This window comes from Vulpes vulpes, chromosome 2, assembly GCF_048418805.1.
Source record: "Vulpes vulpes isolate BD-2025 chromosome 2, VulVul3, whole genome shotgun sequence".
Classification (NCBI taxonomy): domain Eukaryota; kingdom Metazoa; phylum Chordata; class Mammalia; order Carnivora; family Canidae; genus Vulpes; species Vulpes vulpes.
Window position 1 is genome coordinate 157,562,346 of NC_132781.1, and position 27,058 is coordinate 157,589,403.

The following is a 27,058-nucleotide window of genomic DNA, read 5'->3' on the forward strand; positions in this document are numbered from 1 at the left end:
TCCTTTTTCTTTTTCTTTTTCTTTGTCTTTTACTTTTTCTTCTTTCTCTATTCCTATTCCTATTCCCCTTTCTCCATGTTACCTACTGGAGTCGTCTTCTCCTAAACACAGGTTATCTGGGATAACCTCTTCATAGATTGTGTTCATTGCTGCCTGTATCTAGGTAGGTTGGCTAGAAGAGATGCAGGGTATCTAGGATTTAGGTACTTTGATTTAATATTTAGGTACTTTGATAGGGTATTTGAAGGAGTATCTCTACTCTTGGAAGATGCTAGGGCCGGCTGGAATGCAATGTCCTTCTTTCTTGTCTTCACCTGAGAAAGTGATCCTTTTGGTCATTCAGACCAAGACTTACTTTCGAGAGTAATCCCTACCCTAACAGCCTTTTTCTTTTTCTTTTTTTTTTTTTAATTTTTTAATTTTATTTTTTTAATTTTTATTTATTTATGTTAGTCACACACACACACACACACACACACAGAGAGAGAGAGAGAGAGAGAGAGAGAGAGAGGCAGAGACATAGGCAGAGGGAGAAGCAGGCTCCATGCACCGGGAGCCCGACGTGGGATTCGATTCGATCCCGAGGCTCCAGGATCGTGCCCTGGGCCAAAGGCAGGCGCCAAACCGCTGCGCCACCCAGGGATCCCCCTAACAGCCTTTTTCAAGACAAAAAGTGAAGCAAACAGCTTTGCATTCTAATAATTTTGGAACAAATTTGTTTGGTGAATTCTTCAGTGATTTTATAAAAAAGTCTTTTGTCTAGTTGGATAAAGGATGTTAACATAAGGAAAATGAGAAAGTGTCTGGGAGCATCTGGGTGGCTCAGTCACTTAAGCTTCTGCCTTCAGCTCAGGTCATGATCCCAGAATCTTGGGATTGAACCCCGCAGTCCCACTTCCCCACTTTGGGCTCTGCTCAGTTGGGAGGCTGTTTCTCCCTCTCCCCCTGCTTGTGCTCTCTCTTGCTCTCTCTCTCAAATAAATAAAATCTTTTAAAAAAATGGAAAGTGTCTGAGTGTCTCTTGTATCAGATACCATTTATTGAACACCTAGTATTACTGAGTTCTTTATGAAGATTATATATTGTATTTAATCCTTAAAACAATTCTTTGAGGTATTTCCTGTCTTCTTTTCCAAAAAATAATGTAACAGAAGCTAAATGAAAGGAAGCAACATGAAATTTCTTACAACAAAGTAGGAAAGCCAGGAATTCAATCCATGTAGTAGTTGGGAGTTGAAAAGATTCAGATTAGTGGAGGGTAGAGGGAAAGCATTCCAGGCATTGGGAGTTGCAAGATCAGCAAAGAGCCTGTTACTTAGGCAAGATTTCAATTTATTTAAGGAATGAGAAATAAAATTTAAGTAGGAAAGCTCCCAGGTAGTGGTGGTGGTAATCAAATCACAGGATTTGGGTTTGGACATAAAAAACAGTTGAGTGATTTATTGTTCATTTATGACCAGTGTTCAGGGTGATTGAGCTGATGATAACTGTTATGAATTGAAGGGGAAGAGACTCTAGTTAGGAAAATGTAAGCAGCTGCTGTAGGTAGAGAATGATTTGAATTGAGGTGATGGCCCTGGCCTTTAGAAATGGAAGGTGAAGATAGCTTCTAGAAAAATTACAAAAATGGCATAGCAAGGAAATTGAATGAATTTACTGGTTGAAATTGTATACCAGCAATTAGCTTGCACATTAGTTAATTGTACTGTTTCTGTGTTGAAGTAGAATTAGTATAGATCGATCCATTTTAGCCAGTAGGATTTTTTTTAATACAAAGAATGTTTAATGCAGTAGAATTTGATATATAGCAAATTGGCTTTGTCTTGGAATAATTATATGCATCTTGGCGGAGGAGAATATAACCTAGTGTGGTACTGTAACATTTGGAAATTGAGTAATAGGAGAGAGTGGTTGGGATGTTTTGTACATGGTAGTGTACTGATAGTGGTCAGGGTTAATTCTGAAGCTGCATAGTCAAAATTACTCACAGAAGTCTCTCTCAAAGGAGTCCTGTCAGATACCACTCTACTGTGTCTTACCAAGTTTGGTATAGTCCTTTTTTCTTCCCAATTGTGTTTCTTTCCTGTTTGAGCATAGGATAATTCAGTGTTATTTGGAGGCTAGGTTATATAATAAACAGCTATTTAACATTAAAGTTACACTTAAAACTTTGAGAACCAAAGATATTAGTCAGTTGAGGTCTTGGATCTTATGCTGACTCTGAAGCATATGCTCCTTGAATGAAAAGGAAAGTGACAGTACTACTCACATTTCCTTGCATTTCTCTTCTCTGCCCTCCTTGTGGCATAGTTGAATTTGTGTAAGTTAAATGCAGGAATGATGAGACTATATAAATACATACTTGCACTCATAAATGTTGTATTTTGTTTATATATGCTAAGAAACTTGGAAACTGCTAATTTTTATGGCCTCAATTCTAACAGGAATGTTTTTTCATGTTTTTTTTAAACACAAGTTAAATTTGAATTCAAAAGTAATTTGTCACTTTTGCATTGTCTTACTATCTTGATCTCACTTTTCCTCCTTCTAATTAAGTTGAGCACTAACACAATAAAATGTTATATTCGGGGCAAAACATATTCCAGGTATCAGCACAGACACTTTCTACATATTTATACAAGTGAAAAGTATAATATTTCTGTTAGTTTTATGTTCACTAAGCCTGTGATAAACATCTTTTAACTGAGTATTTTTTAAAATTTTTTATTATTTTAAAGATTTTATTTATTTATTCATGAGAGACATAGAGAGAGAGAGAGAGAGAGGCAGAGACACAGGCAGAGGTAGAAGCAGGCTCCATGCTGGGAGCCCAGGAGCCAGATGTGGGACTGGATCCCGGGTCTCCAGGATCACGCCCTGAGGCAAAGGCAGGCGCCAAACCGCTGAGCCACCCAGGGATCCCCCTAACGTAGTACTTTAAAAAATATGTTTATAAAATAGTGTTTACAGATGATGAAAAAATTCAACAGGACAAAAGACTGTATATAGCAAAATTAAATCTTTTCATCCTTAGTCCCTAGTTGTGATTCTCAGAGGCAGCCACTGTTATCAGTTCCTAATGTGTTCTTTTATTTATTTATTTATTTATTTATTTTTAATATTTAATTATTCTTGAGAGAGACAGAGAGGCAGAGACATAGAGGGAGAAGAAGCAGGCTTCTTGCAGGAACCTGATGTGGGACTCGATCTGGGGACTCAATCCGAGGACTTCAGGATCACACCCTGAGCAGGAAGGCAGACGCTCAACCACTGAGCCACCCAGGCATCCCCCTTATGTATTCTTTTAGAGAAGTTCTGAACATAGGCAGTCATGTAATATAGTTTCACAAACATTTGAATTTCCCAAACTATCAAATTTATTAAATATTTCTAGGTACCAAGTGAGAGAAGAAATTAAATTGTTCCCAGTCCTTAAAAAATGTAACAGGAATATTTTTTTACTTTTTAAATAGTTTTATTTTATAAGTAGGCTCCATGCACAGCATGTCCTCAACATGGGACTTGAATTCATAACCCTGGAATCAAGACCTGAGCTGATACCAAGGGTCATATATATACTTAACTGAATTAGACACCAGGTTGTTAGGCATAAATTTTAATGGAGAACCAGGTTACAGATTTTTAATTCTGATTTTATGATTTCCAAGCCATGTAATTTAGGACAAGCTGAATTAATCTTTATATAAATTCTTTTTTGAGGCCTACTATGTATTTATACAGTTTTATGCAACTTTTTTTAATAGATAAATCATATATAGTATTATTAAATAGTTACAGGCAAGGGATGCCTGGGTGGCTCAGTGGTTAAGCACCTACCTTTGCCTCCGGAATTCCAGGATCGGGTCCTGTATCGGGCTCCTGCAAGGAAGCCTACTTCTGTCTCTGCCTCTCTCTGTGTCTCTCATGAATAAATAAATAGAATCTTAAAAAAAATTAGTTACAGGCAGTAAATCTTTGGTTTGCTGTTTTCATAACATTTTTATTTAAATAAGTAGACGTTGGAGTGCCTGGGTGTTGCTGTTGGTTTAGCGTCCGACTCTTGGTTTTGGTTCATACCATGATCTTAGGGTTGTGAGACTGAGCCCTGCATCAAGCCCTGAGTTAGTCTCCACACTGAGCCGGGAATCTTGCTTGAGATATTCTCTCTCCCTCCCCTCTATCTCTCTCCCTCACTCTCTCTAAAATAAATAAATCTTTAAAAAAATTAGCAGACCTAGAAAGTATCCACAGTCCTTAATTGACATAATCATCAAGTTTATTTATTTTTAAAAATATTTTATTTATTCATGAGAGACAAGCAGAGACATAGGCAGAGAGAGAAGCAGGCTCCCCACACAGAACCATGCGGGATTTGATCCCGGATCCAGGATCACACCCTAAGCTGAAGGCAGACGCCCAACTGCTGAGCCACCCAGGCGTCCCAGTCATCAAGTTTGGAGGGAGACCAGCTCTACTTTAGCCTGACTTGGGAATGTATTGGTCTGGAACCTTGATGTAAAGAGAAGGGGGTACTGAGATAGGAAGCAGCAGAGTGCAACTAGAGCACTTTTCATGAATTTAAAATATTCATCATGTGGCATTATTTGGTTTGAAGCATTATGTGAAAGTTGAGAAATTCTATATACCTACTTGTGCTTGAATGTTAAGTGCCAAAATATACCAGACCACTTAGAAAGTTACTTTTTATTAAAATATTATTTCATCTTTATACTAAGGCATGCCATTTGTGGATAAAGAAAAGTTAATCTGTTTAATTCTAGGAGTAAGTGTTTAGATACTATTCTTGGATTTATGTTAATACTAATCATTGCGTGCATTTCAGATAAGAAAGGAGTGTAAGCTCCTTTGTTTTGGGAACCTCATTAGAAAGATAAGAGCAGGTTTTTGGTATTTTTTTTTTTTTTGAAGATTTTATTTATTTATTTATTCATAAGAGACACAGAGACAGAGAAAGAGAGAGGCAGAGACACAGACAGAGGGAGAAGCAGGCTCCATGCAGGGAGCCTGATGTGGGTCTGGATCCCGGGACTCCAGGATCACACCCTGGGCAGAAGGCAGGCGCTAATCTGCTGAGCCACCTGGGGATCCCTGTAAAATTTTTTTAAGTAGGCTTTATGCCTATCTTTGAGTTTATTGTGGGGCTTGAACTCACAACCCTGAGGATCACAACCTGAGCTGAGATCAAGAGCCGAAATTTAACTGACTAAGCCACCCAAGTGCCACTATTTTTGTTATTTTTAAGGTGTGTGTGTGTTTTTTTTTTTTTTTTTTTTTGTAATCTCTACACCCAGTGAAGGGCTTGAACTCACCACCCCAAATCAAGCATCATACATTCTACCATCTGAGCCAGCCAGGCACCCACCCTTCTATTTAATAATTTTTATTATAACATTCTTCACTTTCAGTATTTTTAAAAGGGATTTATCTATCTATCTATCTATCTATCTATCTATCTATCTATATCTATCTATCTATCTATCTGAAAGAGAGGGAATGAGCTGAAGGAAGGGCAGAGGGATAGGTAGAGAAAATCTCAAGCGTGGAGTCCCTTGTGATGTTTGATCTCAGGACCCTGAGGTTGTGACCTTAGCCAAAACCAAGATCTGACACGCAACCTACTGAGCAACCCAGGCACCCCACCTTTGATCTTTATAAGATTATTTTCTTTTGGAGAAAAATTAGATTGACTTAAAAAATTTAAGTGGGCAGGGGACTTTGGAGATAAGTTTTGTTCCTAAAAGGGTATTGATTTTCTGTATAGGTCTTCTTGATAGCTAGCTTTGTGTGAACAAGTACTTTTAGTAATCTGACTTCGGCCCTGTGATAGTTGGGTGGATTAATTTCGCTAATGACCCCAGTTCACATATAAGTTAGGAAAGCAGTTTCTTCTACCTGACCCTTCCAAATAAACTATGAGCTGAGAACTATTAAATTTGTGTGATAAGTTGTTCACTTTGGGGAGAATAGTTAGGTCAGAATCAATAAGTTTCACAGCAGAGAGAAAATATTGGAAGAGGTGAATTAATATCTGTTTAGAAGTTCACTATCTAAAGTGGCAAAAGTCAATCAGTATCTTTCAGGATTGTATTAGATGTGGAAAGGATTGCATTCTTTCTACCTTCTCTTTTCATCTCAGGATATGTCAGAGGCTCCCAAAGACCTTTTCCTTACCACATCTTTCACCCTAGCTTTTCTAAGCTCTGCAGAGTGAAGTAGGGGAGTTCTTGAATGGTTAGCAAGTTGGTGGGAAACTGAGATAGCTTTCTGAAATACCTTGCCATCTGAATGGTCCAGAGAAAGGAGCATCACAATTTTTATGGGAGAGCTATTTATAATAATTAATGTCTACTCTATGTGCTGTTCAGATTATGAACCCTATTTTGTTAAATCTTTGCAGCATTCCCACAAAGTATAGTTGAGGAAACTGAGGTTTGAGGAGTTCAGATCATTTCTCCCAAGATAATCTAGCTAGTAAATGAGGAAGTTGGAATTCAAATTCTTTTCTTTCACACTTCCAAAGTACTTGTCCTTCCTACTATGTCACTCTTTTGTCATTATCTAGGGATATATTATGCAGTCCAAAAGTAACCCAAATAGTTAATTTTTCCCTAAAATATATCTTGTGTTCCATTCAGTGACAGATTAAGGGTTTTATTGCCTGTAATGTTAAATTTTCATTACCTGATTTATGGCATACCTCCCTGGCTCGGTCTGAAGAGCATGAGACTCTTTATCTCAGGGTTGTGAGTTTGAGCCCCATGTTGGGTGTAAAGATTACTTAAAAAAAAAAAAAAAAAAAAAAAAAGCAGTCAAACTTTAAATTTTCATTACTTGATTCAATAGGAGCCTGAAAGCTCTTGCCTTGAACATTTTTTCTGGGAAGATAATTCTGTAAGATTGATTCAAAATGTTAGTCTTAGGTAAAGTACTTGTATTTTTTTCTTCCTATATTTGTATTCTGTGCTTTTTCTAGTTAAAAGAGAAAATCAAGTGTTGAAGCACAGACTGGGTATAGACAGTAATGAAGAAGAAAGTGCATAGTAGTTGTGGTGGTGAATAATATTTTGAAAAAGTTAGTCTGTGGGGTGCCTGGGTGGGTCAGTTGGGTAAATATCTCCTTTAGGCTCATGTCATGATCTCAGGAACCTGAGTCTGCTCCCTGCTGAGTGGGGAGTCTGCTTCTCACTGTCCCTCCCTTCAACTCATTCTCTGTCTCTGGTTCTCTGTCAAATAAATAAAATCTTAAAAAAGAAGCATTCTAAAATCTGTGCTAAATTATAGCATTTGAAGTTTTTAGTAAGAGCTCTTTGAAGAGAATTGAGTGATTTGAATATCACTGTTGAATATAGAAGTGAATGAATATGAATTGACCTATTTTTATTATATTATCATTTTTAAAGATTTTATTTATTTATTTGTGAGAGGGAGAGAATGAGTGGAGGGAGGGAGGGACATAGGAGGCAGACTCCCCGTGGAGCAGGGAATCTAACTGGGGACTTGATCCCAGGACCCCAGGAGCACAACCTGAGCAGAAGGCAGACACTTAACTTTCTGAACCACCCAGGCACATTCAAATTATCATTTTTAAAAATTGAAAAATATATATAGACTACCATTATGCCTGTGTGGTACCTTTGTTTTACATTAAAATTTATTATAGTCTGAAATGGGCTGTACACTTTTTATTTCAATATTGTGTTAGTTTTTATTTATTTTTTATTTTTTAAATTTTTATTTATTTATGATAGTCACATAGAGAGAGAGAGAGAGAGAGAGAGGCAGAGACACAGGCAGAGGGAGAAGCAGGATCCATGCACTGGGAGCCCGACGTGGGATTCGATCCCGGGTCTCCAGGATCGTGCCCTGGGCCAAAGGCAGGCGCCAAACTGCTGCGCCACCCAGAGATCCCTTGTGTTAGTTTTTTTTTTTTTTTTTAAGATTTTATTTATTTATTCATGAGACAGAGAGAGAGAGAGAGAGAGAGAGGCAGAGAGGCAGAGACACAGACAGAGGGAGAAGCAGGCTCCACGCAGGGAGCCCCATGTGGGACTCGATCCCGGGTCTCCAGGACCATGCCCCGGGCTGAAGGCGGCCCTAAACCCCTGGGCCACCCAGGGATCCCCCCTTGTGTTAGTTTTTAAAAATGTTTAATTCCTAGAGGAATTTCTACATACAGATACCTCTCTGCTTTTTACAGTTAAAGCTGAGAATTATGTAACTGATATTTCTCTTTGTACTCTGGCCACCATGAAGCTCAAAGTCTAACTTTTGCAATATTGTGAGACCTTATAGACTGCAGTCTTTGTTATATTTGCACTTTTACTTTCATTTAAATATTCTGTGATACATGTATTTTTTTGTTGTAAACTTCCTCAAGTCTATGGTGGGCTAAAGCCAATGTGCAAATAAGATAAAGTAATGAGAAAATAAACTCTACCATGGCCAGAACTAAAACAAAATAAGAGAATAAAAGCTTTTGCAGTTTTTAAAAGAATGGCGATACAAATTTCTTTAATGTATGTATGAATTCACATTTGTATGTGTATTTAAGCCTTTATGTTCATAAAATCATAATAAAATGGGAGATTCAGCTTATTAAACTTTAATAGTGTCCAACACTGGAGGGCTGTAATGGAATAATAAAATTGACAGCCAGACAACCTTTTTTATTCCCCACTCCTCTCTCCAGTAATCTTACTAATGAGCAATGACATAGACAAAGGTAGAGAAAGTTATATCTATTTATATGTTACGCTCAATAATATATACATGTAAACTACCTAATCACTTTCTGAATGCTAGAGTCAATTGTACATGTATTCTATATACCCAGGATTATTTTAGAACCAAGGCATGGCTATTATTTAAAAGATGGTTACTTAAATAGCAGGTGGTCACATTTCCTTGTTTTTTCTAACATTATATCTCTTTACAAGATGCTGTATTTGATTAAATAACAGGAGGGTCTGAGCGATGTTTCTGTGCTTGTGGGAGAATAAATTATATTGCAGTTTTTATTTAATCTTATTTTTACTTAGTGATTTTTTAAAAAGACTTAATTATTTATTTTAGAGAGAGCCAGCGCATGGAAGCATGAGTGGGAGAAGGGGCAGAGGGAGAGAATCTTTAAGTAGACTACCCACTGAATGCAAAGCCAGTTGGTTGTTTTCATTGCTCAGTTTTGTGGTTCTGTCCCACAACCCGGAGATCAAGACCTGAGCTGAAACCAAAAGTCTCAGAGGCGTTAACAGACTGAGCCACACGGGTGCCCCTGTTTAGCGATTTTTAATTAGAAGTTTCATACTATTGGGATTTGGTGTTTGGCCTACAGTAGTAGGGTTGATTTATATACTTCATTTGGACTATGTTAACCTTTTCTCTACCTACCTATTTAGGTACCTACTTAAGAGGTCAGAGAGAACCTTGACATGTAAAACTGAAGTCAGAGAAATGTCAATAACTTATTATAGCTGTATATATAGCTGAATCAAATTGACCATAATTTTGCTTTTATCCATTCCCCTTTTTTCTACAGTAGGAAAATATTGATCACTCCCCTCCTTCATATAGCTGTGATAATTCTCTTGCTAATACTATCATCACTTGTTTCGTTAATAAAACTATATATTTGACAAACACATGAAGAGTATAGCTGTCTTGTGGAGTGCCTTACCTGCCCTGCAGCCTCAGAACTCAGTCTTTCTTATGGACAAGACTTGTGACTGTAAACACTAAGATATTTTCACAATTAGTTTTTAAAATATTTTATTTATGCATTTAGAGCACAAGCAGGGGGGAGGGAAAGGGACAGGCAGACCCTGTGCTCAACAGGGAGCCTGATATGTGAGCCCCCTTCTCTGACTCCAAGATCATGATCCCAGATGAAATTAAAAGTCAACCATTCAACTGGCTGAGCCACCCAGGTGCCCCCAAAATTAGTGTTTTAAATACCTACCATGATAGCTAACCTTACTGAGGTTTATTATATGTAAGACACCTTAAATATATTATTTCCATTTTGAGAAATAGTTACCATTTTATTCAACTTAAAAAAAAATACTGAGACAGTTTTAGCAACAGGCTAAGTATAACAGCCTATGTGGTCTGAATCTTTTGATTCTCGGGATTTTTTTGAAGGTCTGCAGGTTGGTTACCTTTGTCCTGATATGTCAGCAGTTAGAGGGTAAAGAAAGTGTTATGGATTTAGTGTTCACTTTCCTGGATAGTGGTGTGGCTGGCCCTAGGGTACTCCAGTACCACTGCATCTGTGGGGTTTCCTCCCACCTCAGTGGCTAAGGGCAGAGTCCTTTGCTGATTTTGCCTTTGTCTTACCCTCAGGGCTGTGGTCCTTTTCCTTCTTTCTCTGCAGTTAGTTAGTTAATTAATTAATTAATTAAAAAGATTTTGTTTATTCGTGAGAGACACACAGAGAGAAACAGAGACATTGGCAGAGGGAGAACCTGACTCCATGCAGGAAATCCGATGCAAGACTTGATCCTGGGACTCCAGGATTACACCCTGAGCTGAAGGCAGACGCTTGACTGCTGAGCCACCCAGGTGTCCCTCTACAGTTTAAATATTATGTTAATGAACTTTGAATTCTGTATCCTTAGATCAAATTTTTAGCCTCAATTGTGTAGTTATATACCCAGTTTGTATATTTTTGTTTCCAGTAGGCATTTCAGACCTGATTTTCTTCTCACTCCTTCTTCCACCTGTTCCTTTCTAGTTTTGGTAAATAGTACTATTACCTAAGTAGCTGCTCAAGATAAAGCATCTATAAGCCATTCTTTGTTTATACCTTTCTTTCTTTCTTTCTTTCTTTCTTTCTTTCTTTCTTTCTTTCTTTCTTTCTTTCTCCTTTCTTTCTTTCTTTCTTTCTTTCTTTCTTTCTTTCTTTCTTTCTTTCTTTCTTTCTTTCTTTCTTCTTTCTATTTTTTTATTTTTTGAAGGGTCTGCAATTTTACTCCCCTTGCAAGATAGCAAGTTAATCTGTTACTGTTTATTGGATCCTGGAACAACACCCAAAACTCCTGAGTCAGAGACAAAGGACTTTATTATTCCTAGCAAAAGTAGTAGCCAGTGCTTCATATTAGCTTGTATCTATTCTTGTCTCATATACTTTCCTTCTTAAAAAAATGTATTTGAGAGAAAACAAGTCAGCAAAAGAGTACAAGTGATGTGCGGGGCGTGAGGGAATGGGGGTGGGCAGAAGGACAAGCAAATTGTCTGCTGAGTGAGGAGCCCGACTCTAGGCTCAATCCTAGGACCCTGAGATCATGACCTGAGGTTCACCTCAGATGCTTAACCAACTGAGCCCCTCCTTTCCTTCTTACTGCAGTAGTAAATCCTGTTGATTTTATTTTAACTTGGCTTTTTCTCTCCTATTTATTTCTTCTGCAGTCTTCTAAATCTTAATCATCTCTTACCTAGACAATTGATATAGTCCCTAACTAGTCTTATTTCTTCTTCCATCCTCTTCCAATTAATTCTTCATAAGCAATCAGAGTGATCTTTAAAAACACTACTAATTTTATTCTCCTCCTCTGTTTAAACTCTGGTATTGCCCACTGACCTTAGATTTCACACTGCTTACCAGATGCTACACAGCTCTGAAAGATGTAACTCACACTTAAATTTTTAAACTCTCTGATAACCATTCCCTACATACTTCTTCCTTCCTCTAGTCTTGTGATCCTTGAACACAGTCCTTTCCCACTTCTGGTTTTTGCATTCAGTGACTCTCTTCCTGGAATACTCTTTCTCTTGCTCTTCTAGGATTTCCATCCTTCAAATCTCCACTCAGATGTTACCTCTTCTGCCTTATCCAGAATACTATAATCTACCTCTGATATCATTGATTTTCTTTTTGAAAAATATTTAAATTCAACTTGGGGCAGCCCGGGTGGCTCAGCAGTTTAGTGCCGCCTTCAGCCCAAGGGGTGATCCTGGAGACCTAGGATCGAGTCCTGCATCGGGCTCCCTGCATGGAGTCTGCTTCTCCCTCTGCCTGTGTCTCTGCCTCTCTCTCTCTCTCTCTCTCTCTCCCCCCCCCTCCCCCTGTGTTTCTCATGAATAAATAAATAAAATCTTAAAAAAAAAATCAGTTTGCCAACATACAGTGTAACACCCAGTGCTCATCCCATCAAGTGCCCTCGTTGGTGCAACTCAGTTACCCCAACCTACGACCCTCCTCCCCTTTGCAACCCTTTGTTTGTTTCCCAGTTCGGAGTCTCTCGTGGTTTGTCTTCCTCTCTAGTTTCTCCCCACTCAGTTTCCCTCCTTTCCCTTATAGTCCCTTTCACTATTTCTTATATTTCATGTGAGTGAAACCATATGAGGATTGTCATTCTCCAATTGACTTATTTCACTCAGCATAGTATCCTCCAGTTCCATCTATGTCGAAGCAAATGGTAGGTATTCATCCTTTCTGATGACTGAGTAATATTCATTGTGTGTGTGTGTATCTGTTATACATTCATCTGTTAAAGGACCTCATGGCTCTTTCCACAGTTTGGCTATTGTGGACATTGCTGCCATAATCATTGGAGTGCATGTGTTCCATCGTTTCACTGTATCTGTATTATTTTTATTTTTTCATACAGTTTTCACCATTTTAATTACCTGGTTTGTTTACAAACTTTTGCTTTATCTGTCCTTGGAATGTGAGCACTATAAACTTGATGATTTTGCCTGTCTTACTACTTTGTAGCTACTAATCAAATACTTTTTTTTTTTTTTTTTTACACTCATCAAATACTTGTTGAGAATGAGAATGGATGAATGAGATTACTAGCTACCTATAAGCTGAGTTCTTGCATTTGTCCTAGGACCACTTTCCTCGCTATGGTTTTATCATATTACTTCAAATTTAGGGGTCAGAAAAGGGAATTAACAGGGATTGAATGTCGAATATCAGACATTGTACAGAGAGTATTTCATGTCCTGATTTAATCCTCAGAGCAATTTGTGTTTTACTGTTACCATTGTACAATTTAGAATGCTACTATTTCGAGGTTAGCTGTGACTATGCGATGTGCTGAAAACTAAAGCTAGAAATGGAACCTCAGATTTTCTGACTCCAGAGTCTCTGTGGCACACAGTGTCATGAAATTCTCTGCCCTCCTTGCAAGATAGTAAGTTAACCTGCAGGAAAGTCATGGGCAGGAAAGTCAAATTTTGGTCACTTAAACCAGGAGATGTATCTTCTTTTCTTTCACCCTTTTATTGTAAGTGTATCCTCTTAGTCCCCATTCACTCTTCTTTCTCTAGATGAAATGAATCACTTTCACATTCTCTTGGGGATTCTTTTTTTTTTTTTTTTTAAAGGTTTTATTTATTTATTCATGAGAGACACACAGAGAGAGAGAGGCAGAGACGGAGGCAGAGAGAGGCAGGCTCCATGTGGGGAGCCCGATGTGGGACTCGATCCCGGGTCTCCAGGATCAGGCCCTGGGCTGAAAGCAGTGCCAAACCACTGAGCCACCCAGACTGCCCTCTCTTGGGGATTCTTTATAACTTTTCCACAGTCGTCTTAAAACAGAATTTCAAAAAGTTAAGCAATAGTTAAGGGAACCCAGAGGATTTAACATTCCTTTCTGGCTACCTCCCTGCTGTTGAAATAGGGAACATTAGATGTAGCGGATGGGGTAGCTGACAGTATGGAAGGGGACAGGGAGTGAGAATAGAAGGCAATTCAGGTGGCCATATGGACTGGGTTACTGGACTGCTGGATTTTAGTCTGTTATTATAGTACATTAATCTACTAAGTAACTTAGATGAAAAAATCAAGTGTAGGATTAGGTGTCAAAACAAAATGAATCCATAGGATCCCTGGGTGGCGCAGCGGTTTGGCGCCTGCCTTTGGCCCAGGGCACGATCCTGGAGACCTGGGATCGAATCCCATGTCGGGCTCCCTGCATGGAGCCTGCTTCTCCCTCTGCCTGTGTCTCTGCCTCTCTCTCTCTCTGTGTGTGTGTGTGTGACTATCATGAATAAATAAATAAAATCTTTAAAAACAAAACAAAACAAAATGAATCCAGATCTGCATGATAAAATGAAATAAGCACCAATGTAAAGTGTTCTGTGTACATTGAAGTGATTGGTTATTATGCACAGAATACCTCAAACCTACCTTTGTGGCAACGTTATGTGGAAGGAAAACACATGGAAAATAATTTATCACAGACAATGTGAATTAGAAGGCAGAGTTATGAAGTAAAGAATGTTTATATAATCTGTGGTTCTTTGATAATACAAAAGTGTCTGTCATCTGCTTTACTCTGACAGGATTATGCTACATCCACCTCTTGTTGAGTGGTCCAAGTATGTCAGTCTGTTTCACTGGAAACAACTAAAAGGAGACTTAGTAACAGTTCTCAGATATTTGAAGGGTTTTCCTATAAAGTAGTGTCACTGGGTATGTGGAATCCTTGCATTTGATGTTAACTTGAATAGTGAGGCACTTCAACTATAATGTGGTATGGCTTTTGCTGTTGATGAAGTAACCATGATTTTTTTACCTTGCGAAGTTATTTCTACTGGTCACTTTTTTTTTTTTTTTTTTTTTTTTTAAGAGGGCAGCCCCGGTGGCGCATCGGTTTAGCGCCGCCTGCAGCCCAGGATTTGATCCTGGAGACCCTGGATCGAGTCCTGCATCGGGCTCCCTGCATGGAGCCTGCTTCTCCCTCTGCCTGTGTCTCTACCTCTCTCTCGCTCTCTCTGAATGAATAAATAAATAAATCTTAAAAAAAATAAAAGATTTTATTTGTTTATTCATGAGAGACACAGAAAGAGACAGGGAGAGGGAGAAGTAGGCTCCCTGCAAGGAGCCCTATGTGGGACTCAATCCTGTATCCCAGGGTCATGCCATGAGCTGAAGGCAGACGTTCAACTGCTAAACCATCCAGCCATCCCTCTACTGGTCAACTTTTATCTGTGTTACCGTTTTTTTAGCATACGTAAATACTTTGACTCATTTCTATGTACTGTAATTAAATCTTTCCTTTGGTATATGTACAAGCAGTATTGACCCGCTTGTTTAGTATTAAGGTGCCTTGGCTTGGGGTTGTTGAATATGAATAGAAAGGAGTCTTTTCCAGTTATTACTGAACATAGAAGTTTGCTAAGAGTATTGTTAAAACCTGGCTGGACAAGTTTCCATATTGCTAGATCAATATACTGGGTTTAAGGGGATCCTTACACTATTTAGATCTTATATTGCTCTCTGCCATTGAAAGAAGTACAGTTTGCTGAGGAATCCCAACTATCCCATTTTCCTGTTGGCAGCCTGTTTTGCTATTATGTTGCATAACACTTTTCCTTATTTGCTCTGTGGATGAGACATTTCTTTTTAGTTCATTGGACTAGATCAGGTCATTGAAACATTTTGAGTACATGAATCCTTTCTGCAGTTTTCTAGATTCTAGAGATAGAATGGTAGACAAAACAGATAAGGTACTTGCCCCACTGTGGAGTTTTAATATTATTATTTTAAAAATTCATTATAAAACTACATAAAACGATACTCACTTTTTGGATAACAGTTTTATTGAGGTATAATGTACACAGAATTCATTCATTTAAAATGTACAATTCACTGGTTTTTAGTATATTTATAGGCTTGTGCAATCATAATCACAGTTTCAGAACATTCAGATTACCTCAGAAAGAAACACATATCCTGAAGCCATCATTCCTCCTTCCCCCATTTTCATCAATCCCCCCCCCAGCCCTAAGCAACCACTAATTGTTTCTGTTTCTACTTTTTGTCTATATATTTGTCTATTCTGGGTAGCTCACTTAAGAGGAATTGTACAAAATGTAGTCTTTTGTGACTGGCTTCTTTCATCTAACATTATGTTTTCAAGGTACATCCATGTTGTAGCATGTCTCAGATCTTCCATTTCCTTTTTTGGCTAGATAAAGCTCCATTGTATGGTATATTTCATTTGATGTATCCATTTTTCAGTTGATGGACATTTAGATTGTTTTCACTTTTTGCCTATTGTGAATAATGCTGATATGAACATTCATGACGAATTTTTATTTCTTTTATTTCTTTTAGACATACACCCAGGGGTGAAATTGCTGAGTCATATGGTGACTCTGTTGTTTAACCTTTGGGGAAATTCAGTATTCACTTATTGTAGGTATATATCAGAATTCTGACAAATGTGGAGTTTTGTAACTTCAACACACTGAAGATGCAGAAAAGTTCCATCACTTGATTATAGTCCTTCAGTGCTCTTTGTAGATAACCTTTTCTCTATTCCCTAGCCCCTGGCAACCAGTGAGCTTTATTCTATCCTTTTAGTTTTACCTTTCCCAGAATGTTGTATAAGTGGACTCAAAACCTTTTTGAGTCTAGTTTCTTTTACTTAATTAGCTGTTGATATTCATTCATGTTGTTCTCTCAGTAATTCTTTTTTAATGCCTAGTGGCATTCCTTATATGGGGGTATCAAATTTTATCTATTCACCAGTTATTCACAAGGTAATTGGACTGTTTGCCTTTTTTGGCCATTATGAATAAAGATGCTATAAATATAGTGCTTAGGCATTTTGGTTGAGTATAAGTTTTCGTTTTTCTTGGGTAAATATGTACAAGTGGGATTGCTGGGTCATAGGATAAATTTCTTTACCTTTGGAAGAAATGCCAAGTTGTTTTCCCAAGTGGCTGTACCATTTTGTACTGTGCCAACAACAATATGTGAGATTCCCAGTTGTACCTCATCCTCAGCACTTGATATTTTTTGTCTGCCTCTCTAATAGATATAATGATAGCTCACTGTTGTTTTATTTTGCATTCCCTAATAACTAATGATGCTTAGCATTTTTTCATTTGTCTGTCATCTGCGTATCTATTTTGGTGAGGTGTCATTTGTTCAAAACTTTTGCCCATTTAAAAAAAGGTAGTCTTACCATTGAGTTTTGAGAGTTCATTATATATTCTAGATACAAGTCCTTTATCATATATGAGATTTTGCATGTGTTTTCTCCATTCTAGATCTTTTCATAATTATATCTTTCACAGAGCAGAAGTATTTATTTTGAGATACTCAATTCATCAATTTTTTTCTTCTTTTACAGAGCATGCTTTTAATATCATATCTGAGAACTCTTGGCTTAATCCATACTGGCAAATATTTCTTCCTAAAGGTTTTTCAGAAAGTCTTAGTATTTAAAATTTTGCGTTATATCTGTGATTCATTTTGAATTAATTTTTGTTTAAGGGGTGAGGTACATGACAGTAGTGATAGCTGTTGTTTGTATATGATTTTCTAATTGTCTAGCACCATTTGTTGAAAAGAGTATTGTTTCTTTATTTAATTGCCTTTGCGCATTTGTGAAAAATAAACTCACTAGGTTTGTGTGGCTCTGATTTTTCTAGTCTGTTCCTTGATATGTCTGTCCTTGTCCTTTTTCTGACACCACACTGAAATTCATGTGTTTTAAGGTTCAGATGTTTCTTCTATGCTCCCTTCCTTTTGTTTAGTCAAAGCCAGAAACTTCATTTTTTCCTATCATAAAAAAAAATTGTAATTTTCTTTTATATAGGAATAACATTAGAGGAGTATCTCAAATTCATGAGTCATTTCTTCCTTCTTATTTGGATTTGTGAGCCACCATTTGACACCAGAAATAGAGGATTTACCATGTGGCGATAATGTGGGAGATTGTGTACTTTCTTTCCTAGGAATATAGACTGAAAATGATTGTGTTGCATGCAGGTATACCTGATAACCATTTTCTGCATCATCCTCGTGTACTGCACCATGTCTTTGAAAGAAAAGAAGATTACAAAATCAGAAAGAGCTAGATTCATTGATAGAATCTCCATACATTTTGTACAGAATAATAATGCCAAATCTTAAGGTATCAAGAAAATCCCCTGTAGCTTTTGCATAGTCAGCAGTTTTTCATTTACTTATTTTTAAATTTTTTATTTTACTTACTGTAAAGATTTTTATTTATTTATTAAAGAGTGAGTGCTTGAGAGAAAGTATGAACAGGAGGAAGGACAGCTAGAGAAGCACTCCCCACTGGGCAGAGAGCCTGATATGGGGCTCATCTCTGAACCCTGGGATCATGGTCTGGCCAAAGGCAGGCACTTAACTGACTGAGCCACCCAGACGCCCTAAAATTTTTATTTTTTAAATTGTGGTAACATACATATATACATAACCTAAAATTTACCATTTTAACCTTTTTATTTTAATATTTTATGATTTTTAGTAATCTCTACACCCAACATGGGGCTCAAACTCTTGAATTTAAGACCAAGAGTCAAATGTTCTACTGATAACGAGGCACCCCCCATTTTAACCTTCTTAGAATGTAGAGTAGTGTGACATTAAGTACATCATGTTGCAATGCTGCCATCACCACCATCCATTTTCAGGACTTTTCCTAACTTGTCATAGTTCTTTTTTTTTTTTTTTTTAAAGACTATTTATTCATGAGAGCCAGAGAGGTAGAGACACAGGCAGAGGGAGAAGCAGGCTCCCTGTGGGGAGCCTGATGTGGGACTCCATCCCAGGACCCCTGCCGGGATCACAACCTGAGCCAATGGCAGACGCCTAACCACGAAGCCACCCAGGTGCCCTGTCATAGTTCTTTTTAAGCCTAAATTCTGTTACTAGAATTTCAGAACATTGTAATTATGATCTCATCTTCATATTACATTTTAAGAATGCTCTACCAGTTCAGGTAAATGTCAAGTCCTTGAAAATTTTCCAAAGCATGGAGTTCTACCTATTAAAAATTTGTAGCCAGCAATACAATGTCCAGTGAAGGTTGACTTTTGTTATATGTGAATGACTAGCTCATTCAGTTCTTTTTTGGAGGATAGCATTTAAAATCTGTTGGATATATGTTCCCTACCTATTGTCTGGTTCCATATCCAGAGAAATCTAGCATATTTATTTTTTGTTATCGAAGACCATTTGAGTGATTCAGATGTAGGAAATGGAATTGCTGACTGTTCTTCCTCCTTCTTAATGAAATTTCTTTGAGGTGGGCATTTTTTGAAGGAAGATGGATACTTTGTTGCCTTCTGCTTTTGCTTTGTCACATGGATTATGTTTTAATCTGAATTGGGAGTTAGTATAACACTTAAATATTTGTCTTAGAGTTAAAAACTTAGAGAACTAAGAGCTTGGTTTGAAATTTGTGAGTATATTTTTCGTGTGTATATCACTTTGTCTCACAGAAAGTTGATATTTTTGTCTTGAGTAGAAGTATTAACAGCATAGTCAGCAGCGGTTTTCTTTGGCTATATATATGTGTGTGTGTGTGTGTGTGTGTGTATATATATATATATATGTGTATATATATATATATATTTTTTTTTTTTAAACCTTATCTAAGCAGTGCATGTTTCTGGGTAAACTTTTTTTTCTTTTTTAAAGGATTTTATTTATTTACTTATGAGAGACACACAGAGAGAGGCAGAGACATAGGCAGAGGGAAAAGCAGGTTTCCTTGTGGGGAGCCCAATGCCAGACTCTATCCCAGACCCCAGGATCAAGTCCTGGGCCAAAGACAGATGCTCAACCACTGAACCTCCCCAGTACTTCTGTCTGGGTAAATGTAAATGTGTCTGTCAGGAAATCAATTTCTGAGTTAGTATAAATCCAGAATTCTGAGTCGAAAACCAGAGCCATAGCAAGGGCTTTTCTGGCTAAGCACTTTTAAACCAGTTTTTCCAGATTTGTAAACAAAACAAAACAAAAACCACCCCTCAGTATAATGGGCCTTAGTTGTTAACATTCATTTGGTGATTTCTAAAGACTTTTAAAGCCAAAACAGAATAGGAAAGAAAGTAGGCATTTTGCCATTTCTAATTTCAATATCAAAAGAGTTCAGAAAACTCGTTTTTTTCTGGTAAACTAGCAAAAACTCTGGACAGAAGGCAGAAGTTAGAATATATGTTTTGCAGTAAAGATATTAATGTGTTTAATTAAGGGGTGCTGCCTTAGGCCCTGCTGGAGGTGTTATATAATGTAACAACTCTGTTAGATTTCTACCAGTGGAAAAATTCTGAATTCCAGTTAGGGATTTTGCACCTAAATTTATAGTCCAGCGTTAAACTGAATTGAAACAAAGAATAAAATTGGCCAGTTTTACCTGAACATAAACAGGTACCTTTGGCTCAGGTCCTGATCCTGGGATCGGGGATCGAGTTTCAGTGGCAAAAGATAGAAAGCAATGAAGAAAATTTTGGCTTTCTTAGAACTTTGGTATCTTTTTTTAAAAAAATACATTTCCATAAAAATAAAAATAAAAAACATTTCCTTTTGGTTCCTGGGTGCTCAGTCAGTTAACTGCCTTCATCTCAGGTCATGATCCCAGGTTTCTGGGATTCCACCCCTCAGTGGCTGCAGGTTCTCTGCTCAGGCAGCAGCCTGCTTCTCATTTTGCCTGCTGCTGACCTTGTTTGTGCGCATAGGCTCTCTCTCTGTTAAATAAATAAAATCTTTAAAAAAAAATACATTTTCTTACAGACTCCAAAGTTAAAGCCAGGAGTATGTTTTGTCATAGTGTTTAGGTTTAATCAGTTTCTGTTTTGCTTTTGTCCATTCAGAATTACTAACATTGTGACTTCTGCAATTTCTATAGTTGCTGGGTAGAGACATTCAGGATGTTGTGCTTTGTGGGACATTTTACATGCTTGATGTTTATGTTTGACAACTGCAAATTTATTCAGTCATGTCTGTTTCATCTTTCATAATAACGTGCATTAATCTTAGCACAGTTTTATGCTTGGGTTTGAGATGAGCTCTTTCTCTGGTACCACCTCGGTAAGTAGTAATTAGCTGAGGGTTCTTTACTGTTCCGTTGAGTGTTCCATTCTGGAATTTGTTTGTCTTACTGATCTATAGTTTCTAGAGTAGTACAGCTCTAGCCCGTATCTTTTTTGAAGCTTTCCCAGTATAGGAAAAGGTTAATTTAATTTCAAATATTTTATTTATTTATTCATAAAAGACACAGAAAGAGAGGCAGAGACATAGGCAGAGAGAAAAGTAGGCTCCCTGCAAGGAGCCCGATGCACAACTCGATCCCCGATCCCAGGATCAGGACCTGAGCCAAAGGTAGACGCTCAACCGCTGAGCTAGCCAGGCATCCCAGAAAGTGTTAATTTTAAATTAAATGTTATTGTGATAAGATATGCTTATTCTAAATTTGACTCATTTCAAGTGTACAGTGTTTTTAGTGCATTCATAGATATGTGCAGTCATTACCACAGTTTTATTTCTTTTTATTTTATATTTTAAGATTTTATTTATTTATTCATGAGAGACACAGAGAGAGAGAGGCAGAGACACACACAGGCAGAGGGAGAAGGAGGCTCTATGCAGGGAGCCCGATGTGGGACTCCATCTCAGAATCCAGAGATCATGTTCTGAGCCAAAGGCAGATGCTCAACCACTGAGGCATCCAGATGTCCCACCACAGTCAATTTTCGAACATTTTCATCATCCCAGAAAGAAACCCTGTCCCTCTTAGCTATCACCTCTCTCTCTCATTTTCCCTAGTCCTGAGCAACTACTAGTCTTTCTGTCTTTATAACCTACTGTGAATATTTCATTTTTTAAAAATATTTTATTTATTTATTCATGTGTGCGACAGAGAGGCAGAGACACAGGCAGAAGAAGAAGCAGGCTCCATGCAGGAAGCCTGACCCAGTACTCCATCCCGGGACTCCAGGATCACGCCCTGGGCCAAAGGCCAGCGCTAAACTGCTGAGCCACCCAGGGATCCCCATGTTTTCAAGAATTCATCCATGTTCTGGGATGTATTAGTCCTTCATTTCTTTTTATTGCTAAATAAATATTTTGGTGTATTCTTTCCATTCATTAGTTGATGGACAGTTTAGTTCTTTCTGTTTTTTGTCTGTTATGAATAATGCTGCATATATGTAAATATTCAAGTGTAAGATTTTGCAAGGACCCATGTTTTCTTTCTCTTGGGTGTATATCCAAGAGTGAAATTGCTTAGTCTTATGGTAACTCAGTGTTTAATCTTTTGAGGAACTGTCACAGACTCTTTCAGAGTAGTTGTGTTGTTTCACATTCCCACTAGCAATCTATGAGGGTTCTATTTTCTCTGTATCCTTACTGAAACTGGCTTTTTGATTGTAGCCATCGTAGTCGGTGTAAAGTGGTATCTCATTATAGTTTTGATTTGCATTTCCCTGGTGATTAATTATATTGAACATCTTTTCATGTGCTTTTTGGTCAGTTGTATATCTTCTTTGGAGAAATAATGTCTTTTCTGGTCATTTGTCCATTTGAAATAATGGGTTATTTGTGTTTTTATTACTGAATTGTAAGAGTACTTTATATATCCTAGATATGGATTATTTATATGACATATGACTTGCAAATATTTTTCCCTTCTTTGTCAATTGTCTTTGCACTTTCTTGGTAGTATCTTTTGACCCACAGAACTTTAGGTTTTTTGAAGATTGATTGATTTACCTATTCTTTCTGTTGTTTTTGGTTTTGTTGCTGTCTCATCTAATAATCCATTGCCAGATACGAGGCCATACAGATTTATCCCATTTTTACTTTTGGAAATTTCTAGATGTAGTCTTTATATTTATGTTTTTGTCTCATTTTGAGTTAATTTTTATGAAGTAAGCCTTGCAGCATCATTCTTTTGCATGTGTCTATCCAGTTGTGCCTGCAAGAGGGGGTTAATTTTAATTTAAATTTTTAGATTTTTATCTTTTTAAAAAGATTTTATGAATTCATTTGAGAGAGAGGGTGAATGGAGGGAGAAGAAGAGGGATCCTGAAGCAGCCTCTGCTCTTCAGGGCAGAACCCAGCTAAAGGCTTGATCCACAACCCTGAGATCATGACCCGAGCTGAAACTAGGAGTTGGTTGCTCAACTGAGCCACCTATCCCCTCATTTTAAAATTAAGTTTCTGTAACTAGTCAGTTAATGAGTTTCCATGTGCAGCAAATCTCAAACATTTTAATGAGTATAATTTTATACTCTTAAAATATTTCTTGAAACATTGTAAATTAATCTGGATAATTTTCTGTATCATAAATAGTGACAAGATTTTTTAAGAGTTTATTTCATATAGACAGTTTAAGAATGAATTTCAAATGGACAATGTGTTTATTCATATTTCTTAGAATGAGAGAGGGGCAGAGGGAGAATGAGAGAGAGAGAGTCTTAAGGAGGCTCCATGCCCAGTGTGGAGCCTGATGTGGGATTTGATCAGAGATCATGACATGAACTGAGATCAAACGTTGGATGCTTAACTGACTGAGCCGCCCAGGTGCCCGCTTATTCAGTTTTGACTAGTTCATTTCCTGTAAAATGCTAAGTTAAATTTTGTTTTGTAGGGGTAATTTTCAAAGTATGCTAGTTTATTTAAATTGGATTTCTATAATTTTTAAAGTACATATCCCTTAATGGGTCAGAATTAACATTAAAGGGAATATAGCTATTTCTAAAGCAACTATATTTGAAACAGTGCTTTTTTTGAGAAATAATGTTTGATATCATTATGAAACAGGTTACAGTGTAGAAATTCTGCCCTTATTCTTATATCCTTTAAGTTCTCTTCCTTTTTCATTATCATACCTGTTTTGATTTCATATATAGAAAGAAGAGGGGTTCCTGGCTGGCACAGTTGGTAGAACATGAGACTCTTGACCTTGGGGTTGTATTTTTGAGTCCCACATTGGGTGTAGACATTATTTAAAAGTAAAATCCAAATTAAGAAAGAGACAGGGAAAGGAAGGAAGAGAAGAAGGTATAAATTAATGAGTATTACCATATTGCCATACAGCTCAAATAAGAAATAATGCAGAAAAAGATCTTTTTCATTTATTTGTCTTCATTTCCTGAAATCAATTGCCTGTGTCTTCTCTAAAGTAATTTCTACAATTGAGATTTTTGTACTCTTGCTTTCCTTTTCAATGAAGCAGTAATAACTTGAGGCTGTCACTTTAAGAATATTGCTTTTGCTGAGTATTGATCCAGGATAGTAGCTTTTCTTACAGTGGACTAGGGCAAAGTTTGGGAACATTCAGCTGGGGTCTGTAAATGGAACATTATTGTTTCAGCATACGGAGAAAGATTTCTGTTGACTTTAATTACTTGTTTTCTGATTTCTTAAAATATACCTTTTGAGGAGATACTGATTACAGGTCAAACTCAGGGTCTGATATGTCTTTGATCAAGAGGCTTTTTTCCTAATGAGAGAGTTTGTCATTCATGAAATTTCAGTACACACATGTGCTTAAAAAATTATCAGTCCCTTTCTGTTTTTTTGACATAGGTAGGAAACATTCAGATTATTATGTAATCTCTTAGATCTTTGGATTTCTTTGAAGAAATTTGATCTTTGAAAATTTTTTATCTGCCTAATTGACAATGTGGAGGGTATGTAGTAAGTAGCTTAATAATTTAGAGTCTGTTATATTTTAATACTCTTTAATCTTCACATTTTCTTTATTTCTGAAATCTGTTAATTTTTTATTAGAAAAAGAAAGTGGGGAAGTAAAATATTTTGCATTTGTATTCGTAGTTAGAGTCTTAAATTCAATTGTTACATACCATCTGTCTAGATTTGCTAATTTTCTTGTAATTCCTAATGATTTAACTCATAGCAGTTTGAACTACAGAAGTGTCAAGTGGGTATGCCTACTGTATTTCAGTTATGAAATTTAAAAAATAAAAACATGCTCTAGAGCACTGCCCATGCATATTACACTGCTTATTGATTGAATTAGAATTTTAAGTGGTACTATGAGAAACCATTTGCTTGCTAACTTGAGCTCAAAGGTTAAATATGTAAATATCCAATGATTTATGCTGGTGATACAGAGCTTGATGAAAGCTGGTAATAAGCTTAATGGCAGGCAGAATTAGGAGGAGATGTGTTGTAGTGAAAGAGCTTTACATGCCTATCATTTCTTTGAAGTCACTTATTTATGGCTGGAAGTGCCTCTTTCATACTGATTTATTGAGCTTGGTTTCAGTGGAAATGGGGCAAAACAACTTATTTGCAAATTAATAAGGTTAATTTTTTATTGAAATATTATTTACATATGATAAAATTCACACTTTTCGAGTGTACAATTCAGTAGTTTTTTTTTTTTTTTTAAGATTTTATTTATTCATGAGAGATTCAGAGAGAGAAGCAGAGACACAGGCAGAGGGAAAAACAGGCTCCTTGTAGAGAGCCTGATGTGGGACTCAATGTGGCGCTTGATCCCTGGATCTAGGATCACACCCTGAACCGAAGGCAGACACTCAACAGTTTAGCCACCTAGGTGTCCCTAATTCAGTGGCTTTAGTATATTAATAAAGATAGGTTATTGTCATCATTAAATTAAAGGAGAAAATTGCTCTGTAAAATAAGCTCACTTGGTTTGATACATTACCTGCCCAGTACTAAGTGTTCATTTACTATTGGGCAGATGATTCAATTTGGGCCAAGAATTTGAGACTTTCTAGAATTTTCGGGTGACACACTTCATTGAATCGCCTATCAGATGAACTTATCATTTAGTTCTGTCTTGTGGATGGGGGCAATCATATTTTGACCAGATTGTGATACTGTTTTTTACTTTGCTGTAAAGTATTCTGTCTCTGGACACAACGATGTAATAGGAAGAGCGTGGTCTTTAGACTTTAGGGCGACATGGCCTGACCACTTAGCCTTGTTAACTTGGGAGAATTACTTTTTCTTGAGCCTCATTTGACAGGCAATACTGTAAAATGATTCAGGGAAGACAACATAGTTGTCTTAGTTGACTTGGAGGCTACTTTAGATTCAGATCTCCTGACTTCTATTTTCGGTTTTCTTTTTTATAGAACTATGTTTTTATTTTAAAATAAATAAATTTTACTCATAACTTCCTTATAGGAAACAGTTTATCAGTCTACAATATTGTGTTAGTGGTTACAGAGAATAAAATAAACAAAATCAACATTCTGTATTTGTCGCCCAGGAGAAAGAATATTTGTTACTTGGACTGTTGACCATAGATATGTGATTGCCTCTTCACAAATCTTGTAATTATATTGTTAGCCAATAAAATAACTACTAGAAATCAGGAACCCTAGCCTTCTTTTGTAAGGTTAAATGGTGTGGGCTCAGCTTCTGGGGCATAGTACTGAGAACTCTCATTTGAGAACTTATTCTCATAGGGTGAGAATTAGCCCTAGCTAGCAAAAGCGATAGCATTTGGCTCTGCAGAAGAAAGATGGTCTCATATTTTCCACCATTCATGTGACCACAATGCAGAACTGTAATTCAAGGAAAGTTTTATGTCAGCCAAGGGTAATCTTCATTCTGAAAGAATTAACAAGCTCATAATTAAGGACTTTTGTTTTGGAACTTGTTAGGCTTATGTTTTCTACATTGCAAGCATATCTGTAGCTCGGATGAAGTAGTTTATGAAATGCCTTAGCTTTGCTATTTCTTGCCGCATTTTATTTTATTATCTTTTTTAACATTCCAAATACTGTTTACTTCCTTGAAATCCTACAGCATTTTAGATCCGTTGTGTCTAGGGGTTGATGACAACACGTTGAACTGTGGTCTGAGGTTGCTAGTTTTAAGAATTGTCTAGAGACTGGTGCGGTGTTACTGATTTTGAGTGACTAATGCTTTGAGGGTTTTTGCTTTATTTTTTCTGTTCCACTTCAATAAACTGTTGCTACTTACATATAAAGAATTTCTCTTATTGATTCAGATTTCTGTAATTTGTGGTTATTCATATAAAATTATTATTTGCAGCTGTCATTTTGTGTTCCAAAATGTTTCACTGAATTAGGAAGGAATATGATATGAGAAGTATGAAGTATTTGTTAGGTTTAAGGAAGCATTCGGTTTCATTTTGCATTTATTATATTTATAGTCCTTTTAAAAATACATTTAAATTAGTATAAACATGCAATAGAGTTATGTAATCTTATTTTCTGGAGAGAAAATTAATGCTATTAATCTTTTGGTTGTCTAGTTGTTTTGTTTTGTTTTTTTTTTGGTTGTCATTCTTAAAGA

The 27,058-nt window shown here is 36.9% G+C and overlaps 1 protein-coding gene across 48 annotated transcripts in view; it reads left to right on the forward strand.

The window, feature by feature from the left end:
- EIF4G3 (eukaryotic translation initiation factor 4 gamma 3) overlaps nucleotides 1-27,058 on the forward strand; it is a 333,558-nt gene that overhangs the window by 74,367 nt on the left and 232,133 nt on the right. The gene's annotated exons all lie outside the window — the stretch shown is intronic.